Consider the following 9,556-nt stretch of genomic DNA (forward strand, 5'->3'; position numbering starts at 1 on the left):
GTGTAGTCGTGGAAGACCTGCCCGCTCGAGAAGAGACCGCCTTAACCCCATCTCTTCCTACGTCTTAAACCTCGGAGGAGTGGGGACAACAACTCCAGCAAAATGAAGATTTCTTTAGCAAGCTCTGGCGATCACCTTAGCGATATAAACCATGGTTCTCCCCCAGTGTTCTTTGAAAGATTCCCAGCTAAACTGCTTTATGAAACTGGATCACTGACGTACCAGTTATCATTTGTGGCTATAGCAGGACGTCTTGTGGTGAGGAAAGTAAGTGCTTCAACGCAGTGAGGATAGCAAGTGCTTCAACGCTGTGAAGCGAGTAAGTGCTTCAACGCAATGAAGAGTAAGTGCTTCAACGCAGTGAGGAGAGCAAGTGCTTCAACACAGGGAGGAGAGCAAGTGCTTCAACACAGCGAGGAGAGCAAGTGCTTCAACACAGGGAGGAGAGCAAGTGCTTCAACACAGCGAGGAGAGCAAGTGCTTCAACACAGCGAGGAGAGCAAGTGCTTCAGCACAGGGAGGAGAGCAAGTGCTTCAACACAGGGAGGAGAGCAAGTGCTTCAACACAGGGAGGAGAGCAAGTGCTTCAACACAGGGAGGAGAGCAAGTGCTTCAGCACAGGGAGGAGAGCAAGTGCTTCAGCACAGGGAGGAGAGCAAGTGCTTCAACACAGCGAGGAGAGCAAGTGCTTCAACACAAGGAGGAGAGCAAGTGCTTCAACACAGCGAGGAGAGCAAGTGCTTCAACACAGCGAGGAGAGCAAGTGCTTCAACACAGGGAGGAGAGCAAGTGCTTCAACACAGGGAGGAGAGCAAGTGCTTCAACACAGCGAGGAGAGCAAGTGCTTCAACACAGCGAGGAGAACAAGTACTTCAACACAGGGAGGAGAGCAAGTGCTTCAACACAGGGAGGAGAGCAAGTGCTTCAGCACAGGGAGGAGAGCAAGTGCTTCAACACAGCGAGGAGAGCAAGTGCTTCAACACAGGGAGGAGAGCAAGTGCTTCAACACAGGGAGGAGAGCAAGTGCTTCAACACAGGGAGGAGAGCAAGTGCTTCAACACAGGGAGGAGAGCAAGTGCTTCAGCACAGGGAGGAGAGCAAGTGCTTCAACACAGCGAGGAGAACAAGTGCTTCAACACAGCGAGGAGAGCAAGTGCTTCAACACAGCGAGGAGAGCAAGTGCTTCAACACAAGGAGGAGAGCAAGTGCTTCAACACAGCGAGGAGAGCAAGTGCTTCAACACAGCGAGGAGAGCAAGTGCTTCAACACAGGGAGGAGAGCAAGTGCTTCAACACAGGGAGGAGAGCAAGTGCTTCAACACAGCGAGGAGAGCAAGTGCTTCAACACAGCGAGGAGAACAAGTACTTCAACACAGGGAGGAGAGCAAGTGCTTCAACACAGGGAGGAGAGCAAGTGCTTCAGCACAGGGAGGAGAGCAAGTGCTTCAACACAGCGAGGAGAGCAAGTGCTTCAACACAGGGAGGAGAGCAAGTGCTTCAACACAGGGAGGAGAGCAAGTGCTTCAACACAGGGAGGAGAGCAAGTGCTTCAACACAGGGAGGAGAGCAAGTGCTTCAGCACAGGGAGGAGAGCAAGTGCTTCAACACAGCGAGGAGAACAAGTGCTTCAACACAGCGAGGAGAGCAAGTGCTTCAACACAGCGAGGAGAGCAAGTGCTTCAACACAGGGAGGAGAGCAAGTGCTTCAACACAGCGAGGAGAGCAAGTGCTTCAACACAGCGAGGAGAGCAAGTGCTTCAACACAGGGAGGAGAGCAAGTGCTTCAACACAGGGAGGAGAGCAAGTGCTTCAACACAGCGAGGAGAGCAAGTGCTTCAACACAGGGAGGAGAGCAAGTGCTTCAACACAGCGAGGAGAGCAAGTGCTTCAACACAGGGAGGAGAGCAAGTGCTTCAACACAGGGAGGAGAGCAAGTGCTTCAACACAGGGAGGAGAGCAACAATGGGAGTGTACTGGGCAACAAGTACACCTGTACTGACCTCTCTCACTCCAGTGCCGACCAGTTGATAACGACAGAACCACGCACCTAACACACCACTCAGCTCTCCCTACACTTCATCTAACGACCCTGGGGCTGACCCCTCTGACCTCGCTGCCCGCCCGAACACTGGCTACCATACATAAGGTCAACCCTGGCTTGTTCCCTAAGCTGAGGTTGACAACATACATGTTGTACTGACATAATCACCCTTGACCTCAGCTACGAGTCACCCTTGAACTCGACCAAGGGTCACCCTTGATCTCGACCAAGGGTTCCCCTTGACCTCAGCCAAGGGTCACTCTTGAACTCAACCAAGGGTTCCCCTTGAACTCGACCAAAGGTCACCCTTGATCTCGACCAAGCGTCACCCTTGACCTCGGTCATGAGTAACCCTTGATCTTTTGCCATAGCTGACCCCTGACCTCAGCCCCGACCGTGAGTGACCCTGGAACTCAGTCTCTGGTGTCCCTTGACCTTAGCCACAAATGACCCCTGACCTCGGCCATGGGTGACCTTTGCTCTCTCCTAGGTAACCCCTGACCTTGGTCATGGGTGACGACCATGGTCACCTGGGTCAGAAGTGACCCTTGACCATGAGCACGGGTCACCCTTCACCTCTGCCGTGGGTGACCCTTGAAGTTGGCCACGGGTCATCCTTAACCATGGCCATGGATGACCCTTGACCTTGGAAATAGGTGACCCTTGAAGGCAGCCACGGGTGACCCTTTAACTATAGTGACCCTTAAGCTAAGAATTGGTTGGTCCTCGACCTCGGTCAAAGGTGATTTTGACCTCTGCCATGGGTGACTTGCCCTTACCCATACATAACTCGACCTCAACCAAGGGTGACCTTTGACCTCACGCCCATGGCCGTGGTTGACCCTTGACCTTGACCATAGGTTACCACTGACCTCAACCACGGGTGAAACTTGGCCTTCGCCATGAGCGATTCTAGACCTGGGCCTTGGGTGACCTTTGACCTCGGCTAAGGGGTGACCATTGACCTAAGCCATAGGTGATCCTTGACTTCAGCCATGGGTGACCCTTGACCTCAGCCATGGGTGACCCTTGACCTCAGCCATGGGTGACCCTTGACCTCAGCCATGGGTGATCCTTTACCTTAGCCGTGTGTGGCCCTTGACCTCAGCCATGGGTGAACCTTGACCTCAGCCATGGGTGATCCTTTACCTTAGCCGTGTGTGAACCTCGACCTCAAGTCATGAATGACCTCTGACCTCGGCCATAGGTGACCCTTACTCTCAATAGTGGATGAATCTTGACCTCGGTCATGGAAGATGACCCGTGACCATGTATGATGACCAACCCCCGCCCCGGGTTACGGGACAAGCAGGACGTCCCGTGACCACGACTATTGTGAAGACCTCCTGGCCACGGGGAGAACATGACTGGTGGCCACGACCATTGTGACGACCTCCTGGCCAAGGGGGGAACATGACGACCCCTGGCTACGACCATTGTGACGACCTCCTGGCCACGGGGGAACATGACGACCCGTGGCCACGACCATTGTGACGACCTCCTGCCCACGGGGAGAACATGACCCGTGGCCACGACCATTGTGACGACCTCTTGGCCACGGGGGGTGGGGAACATGACGACCCGTGGCCACGACCACGGCGGCATCAGCACCCCGACCACCAAGAATGGACGACCACCAGGATGGGTGGCGCGAGCGCGCCGTCCGTCCGTCCGTTAATGCGCAGAAGTTGTTCCTGACGCCCCAACTGTCACATCATTTACGTAAGCAGCGTCGTCGTCGGGGGGGGGGGGCGGCCAGGCCCGACAACATCACCAATAACGAAAATAAACTTCTCATTACCATCACAGCCTCCAGCACACACACACACACACACACACACACACACACACACACACACACACTGCTCACCTTCCTGAAGTAAAATGTGTATGTGAAGTGAAACCAGAGAGCACATTGTCTTGATGCCTCTTCCTCCTACCATCTTAAATTAAAAACCAAACTGAGCCTCATAGACTTCGACACCAGTACGTCACACTATGGGGCACTTCATGAAATATATACAAAAACTTCAATGGAGATAGTGTTAAAAGTTGAAGGAGAGAAACACGACAGAGAGAGAGAGACAGACAGACAGACAGACAGAGATATTATAACTTGCCAGTACTCACCTTGCTGTGGGTGGGCAGATCCGGTAGACGAAGTCCAAGGTTAGCCAAGCCACAATAAACTTAACACACGCTTCAAGATCACAAAGTCATCCCTACTCCCTTGTCAACAGATGATGCCTAAAACTGATCAATAAACTGCAAGTAATATTTTCCCCCCAAAAAAACGGCAAGTTAAATCGCGCTCTGCCTCAGTCTAACCGCTTTAAAATAAATGAATAAATAAGTAAATATATGACGTACGCTCAGTACCACAAGCCTTAGTTGGCCCGGAATCAGTATCTATGGGCCAATAACATCTCCTGTGTGGTGGGTTTACACTCACTTTTCACTCTGGTGCACAGTTCCCACCACAAGGAGATGCAACAGACTCCCGACACACTTTCTATCTCCCAGCAAGAGGCCACCGATGCCTAGAACTAGCCCGAAGTCACCTATGGATAAAAGTCAGCCACGAGAAACGGTTCTGGCCGCAGGGGTAGGCCCAAGCTCAGTGGCACCTGCAGGCCAGCAGGTGAGGGAAGAAGGAAGGGGGGAGGACACGTGGGGCAGAGCGAGGGACGCGCGCCGCAGCACAACTCGCCCGTCACAACACCTACCACAAGTTATACTGAACTCTGGACTCGAGGCGACTGGCATATATTTCTGTCGCACGCTACCTCGCGTTGCCAACTCGCAGCCCTTATTCTCCTTATCCCTTTCCTACGTCTTGTCCATTTCCTTAGACGCCTCAAACTCCCTCTTGCGTTCTGACTGATCGCGTGATGAACACGTCGATGGGTCAGCGACACTTCGAAGGAAGTTTGAGGACGATTGAGTCTGTAAAATCTATGCCGTCTCGATCGCTACCTAACGGCACAGACCATCTCCCTAGCAGACCAGGGCTGCCAACCGCCCCACCTAAAACTTGTCCTCGAAGATTCTAGTCATTATTAAACACGAAACTAACAACTTATTCATGGGTCGTAAAGTAGATGAATCTAATATGTAGATTCCCTGCAGTGTCAGATATTCCCTAATGTTTCCAGGAAATGGGAAACTTGGTGAAATGTGACAACGTGCGGCGGTGGAGGGCAGACTGCTAGCTGGTGGCAAGTCTGTGTCATGATACATGCTCGTCAGAATGACAGCACTGAAGTTGTAATTATCACATGTGATCATCTCCTTCATTACTATATTCATGTGGGAGTTGTGTGACAACCATAACTTCCATATCTGACACTACTTCAGGCACGTTCGTTACCACACACACCAAAAAACGAACTTGTAATTTGCCTGTTTGTATTTCTTATTTTTATAGTACTCGGGGGAAGGGAGTTGGGGGAGGTTCTCATCTCAAAGGGCGGCTTCACTTGACGTATTCTTCATCATGGAGTATGTCAAACTTCGGTATGCTGTCCGCATTTATTTACTGTATTATATAGACAATGCCCCAACACACCCACCAACCACACTCTAGGAAAGGACTTAGTGTGTATCCTTTCCAACAAGTTTCCCTTGTTGATTTCATTTTACAGCCTCTCTCTCTCTCTCTCTCTCTCTCTCTCTCTCTCTCTCTCTCTCTCTCTCTCTCTCTCTCTCTCTCTCTCTCTCTCTATCTATCTATCTATCTACCTATCTATCTATATCTGCTGATTTCGAAGAGCCATTCCCAACATGTATCATTTAAGCTGATGTAAAAAAAAAAAAAAAGACAAGAAAATCGAAGGTTGTGATCAGGTCACCCCTCACTCTTCGCTCTTCCACTGTGGGCAAATTTACGGCCTCTAAACCTTTCCTCGTGACTCAAGTGTCTTGATCTAGGTTTCGTTTTTGTGACGCTCCTCTGGACCTTCTCTAGCAGTTCGAATGGCGAGGAAAATAAGTGAGAAAAGGAACTGTCGTCTCGTGGTGTTTTTTTGGTGAGAAATAAGATGCACTTCAATTCCATACAAATTGCCTAAGGAGAAATAAATGAACACTTTAATTTTGAATACCTCGGGTGACATTTTACGTCTCAGTCGAACACATGTAACGGTATAAATGTGGACTTATCACCATTCATTCCTCCTAGTTTATAGTACATGCAGAAACATCAACACCTCATAGTCAACGCGCAAATATTTTTGGAACTACGTGATCCTCAAATGGAATCAGTAAGCGATCCGGACAGGCAGTCTGTCACCTATAGTATAAGTATGAAGTTCTCATCTAGTATTGGTCTTGAGTTATCGTGTTAACGTGACTGTCACCACAAGCAGAGGGAGCTAAGAGAGACCACATAGTGTGTCTGTACAGTGTGTGGTGGTGGAGGGAAGGTCATGGAAGACGTCCAGGACACTCCATACATCAGGTGGCGCTGCAGAGCTACGGGAGACCACATAGTGTGTCTCGTACAGTGTGTGGTGGTGGGCGGAGGCGGGAAGGTCATGGAAGACGTCCAGGACACACCACACACCAGGTGGCGCTCCTGCAGAGCTCAAGGAACAAGAGAGACCAGCCAACGGTACGTGTCCTGGCTGGGTCTGGTCTGGCCTGGTCTGTCCCCTCCGTACTCCACCTGTTTACATAATTCTCCATTCATTGTCTCACTCTCTCTTTCTCTTCGGTACTGGTCGTGGAAATTGCCACACACACACACACAGAGTGAATGACAAGTTGAAAAGGCTTGTCGCAGTGGAAGACACTTCTACAGCCCCTAACACTAGTGGGATGGAATGGGAAGGAGGTCCTGGAAAGCTGTGAAATTTATAGAAAAAGACATAAACAAAATATCGAAGGGCCTTGCCTCAAACAAGGCTCATGGTCCGTACGACATATCTCCATATGTACTGAAGATATCTACAGGTACGCTTGACACATTACTTAAAACGCTCTTTAAGACTTCGATGGATAAACGTGAAACGCCAAGAAAGAGGCTAATGAACCCCTCATACATCATCTACGAGGAAGATTGCCTAGGTGGATCCGTCCAACTCCAGGGAGGAGTGTGTGATCTGTGAGGCGCTGGAAAAGATCATCAGAAATCGAATGGACGACTCTCCTGTGGAACAGATATTGCCCAAGTGAGAAAGTACATGGTCTCAAGGAAAGGATCTCGTGTGTCACGAAGTTCTTAGATTTGTATGAGGAGGTTACCCACGGTTTAGGTAAAGGAGAAGGCTGTTTGGATTCTCTCTGTCTGGAGTGCCAGAAAGCATTTGAAACTATACCACGAAAGAGGCTGATGAAGACTTTAGATCTCCAGGCAAAAATAAAGAGAAGATTCCTTTGATGAACCGAAGATGATGTTAGTGGAAGGGAAATAAACAACGTATATCGGGGAAGCCTTTCGTAGAAGGGGAATAAACAACGTATATCGGGAAAGCCTTTCGTAGAAAGGGAATAAACGACGTATATCGGGAAAGCCTTTCGTAGAAAAGGGAATAAACGACGTATATCGGGGAAGCCTTTCGTAGAAGGGGGAATAAACGACGTATATCGGGGACGCCTTTCGTAGAAGGGGTAATAAACGACGAATATCGGGGATGCCTTCTCGAAACTATCGCCAGTCGCACTTTAAGAGAACGGGTCAAGAGGCAAACTGACTGCTGGCAAATATTACACTCCCATTCAAGTATATGAGTAAAGAAATATAGATATAGAGAGAGACGTCTTCACAACCCTACAAGACCTAGAATGTGCTTCTCAAGTTTGGTCACGTCACTGAAAGGAGAACAAAGAACTAATAGAGAAGGTCCAGAGGAGCACTACGGTGATGGTACAAACATTGAAGAGTCGAGTTACAGCGAAGGGTTACAGACCTTAATTGTGTCCACTATAGAAGAGTGAGGGTGGCAGGACACATCACAAAGTAGGCTGGTGGCAGGACACATCACAAGGTGGGCTGGTGGCAGGACACATCACAAAGTAGGCTGGTGGCAGGACACATCACAAGGTAGGCTGGTGGCAGGACACAACACAAGGTAGGCTGGTGGCAGGACACATCACAAGATAGGCTGGTGGCAGGACACATCACAAGGTAGGCTGGTGGCAGGACACATCACAAGGTAGGCTGATGGCAGGACACATCACAAGGTAGGCTGGTGGCAGGACACATCACAAGGTAGGCTGGTGGCAGGACACATCACAAGGTAGGCTGATGGCAGGACACATCACAAGGTAGGCTGGTGGCAGGACACATCACAAGGTAGGCTGGTGGCAGGACACATCACAAGGTAGGCTGGTGGCAGGACACATCACAAGGTAGGCTGGTGGCAGGACACATCACAAGGTAGGCTGGTGGCAGGACACAAGGTAAGGTAATATGCTAACCTGACCAATGGGTAATATTAGGTTGATAATGAGTGTCGGGTCAGATATCGTCCTTATCGGCCATTAATGTAACAACAGCTGGGTATATATATATTGGACCAGCTCTTGACGACCTCGCAAGCTGAAGAGCACTTCCCCGCCACGCCACCCGGCACACGCCAGGAGTTGCCACTTCCCCGCCACGCCCCTCGGCTCACGCCAGGAGTTGCCACTTCCCCGAACCGCTCCTCGGCTCAAGCCAGGAGTTGCCACTTCCCCAAACCGCCCCTCGGCTCACGCCAGGAGTTGCCACTTCCCCGAACCGCTCCTCGGCTCAAGCCAGGAGTTGCCACTTCCCCGAACCGCTCCTCGGCTCAAGCCAGGAGTTGCCACTTCCCCGAACCGCTCCTCGGCTCAAGCCAGGAGTTGCCACTTCCCCAAACCGCCCCTCGGCTCACGCCAGGAGTTGCCACTTCCCCGAACCGCTCCTCGGCTCAAGCCAGGAGTTGCCACTTCCCCGAACCGACCCTCGGCTCACGCCAGGAGTTGCCACTTCCTCAAACCGCCCCTCGGCTCACGCCAGGGGTTGCCACTTCCCCGACACGTCCCTCGGTTCACGCCAGGGGTTGCCACTTCCCCGACACGTCCCTCGGCTCACGCCAGGGGTTAGCAAGTCCCTGGCCCATCGACCTGCGACGAAGGTTGCTACGCCCCCAACCCACACCAGGGGTTGTTACGCCCCAACCCACACCAGGGGTTGATACGCCCCCAACCCACACCAGGGGTTGCTACACCCCAACCCACACCAGGGGTTGCTACGCCCCAACCCACACCAGGGGTTGCTACGCCCTCAACCCACACCAGGGGTTGCTACGCCCCAACCCACACCAGGGGTTGCTACGCCCCCAACCCACACCAGGGGTTGTTACGCTCCCCAACCCACACCAGGGGTTGCTACGCCCTCAACCCACACCAGGGGTTGCTACGCCCCAACCCACACCAGGGGTTGCTACGCCCCAACCCACACCAGGGGTTGCTACGCCCCCAACCCACACCAGGGGTTGTTACGCTCCCCAACCCACACCAGGGGTTGCTACGCCCCAACCCACACCAGGGG

The 9,556-nt window shown here is 51.8% G+C and overlaps 1 protein-coding gene across 10 annotated transcripts in view; it reads right to left on the reverse strand.

The window, feature by feature from the left end:
* The window catches only part of LOC139746342 (receptor-type guanylate cyclase Gyc76C-like), a 366,650-nt gene that overhangs the window by 339,313 nt on the left and 17,781 nt on the right, over positions 1–9,556 (reverse strand). For 3 of the 10 annotated variants that reach the window (XM_071657509.1, XM_071657511.1, XM_071657510.1), the window contains exon 1: positions 4,171–4,764. The exons of 6 other annotated variants lie outside the window; for them this stretch is intronic. The gene's annotated coding sequence lies outside the window, so the exon portion shown is untranslated. Of the gene's footprint in view, positions 1–4,170; positions 4,775–9,556 lie in introns of those variants that run through there. One more of the 10 variants, XM_071657508.1, reaches the window with a different exon arrangement.

This window comes from Panulirus ornatus, chromosome 64, assembly GCF_036320965.1.
Source record: "Panulirus ornatus isolate Po-2019 chromosome 64, ASM3632096v1, whole genome shotgun sequence".
NCBI lineage: Eukaryota > Metazoa > Arthropoda > Malacostraca > Decapoda > Palinuridae > Panulirus > Panulirus ornatus.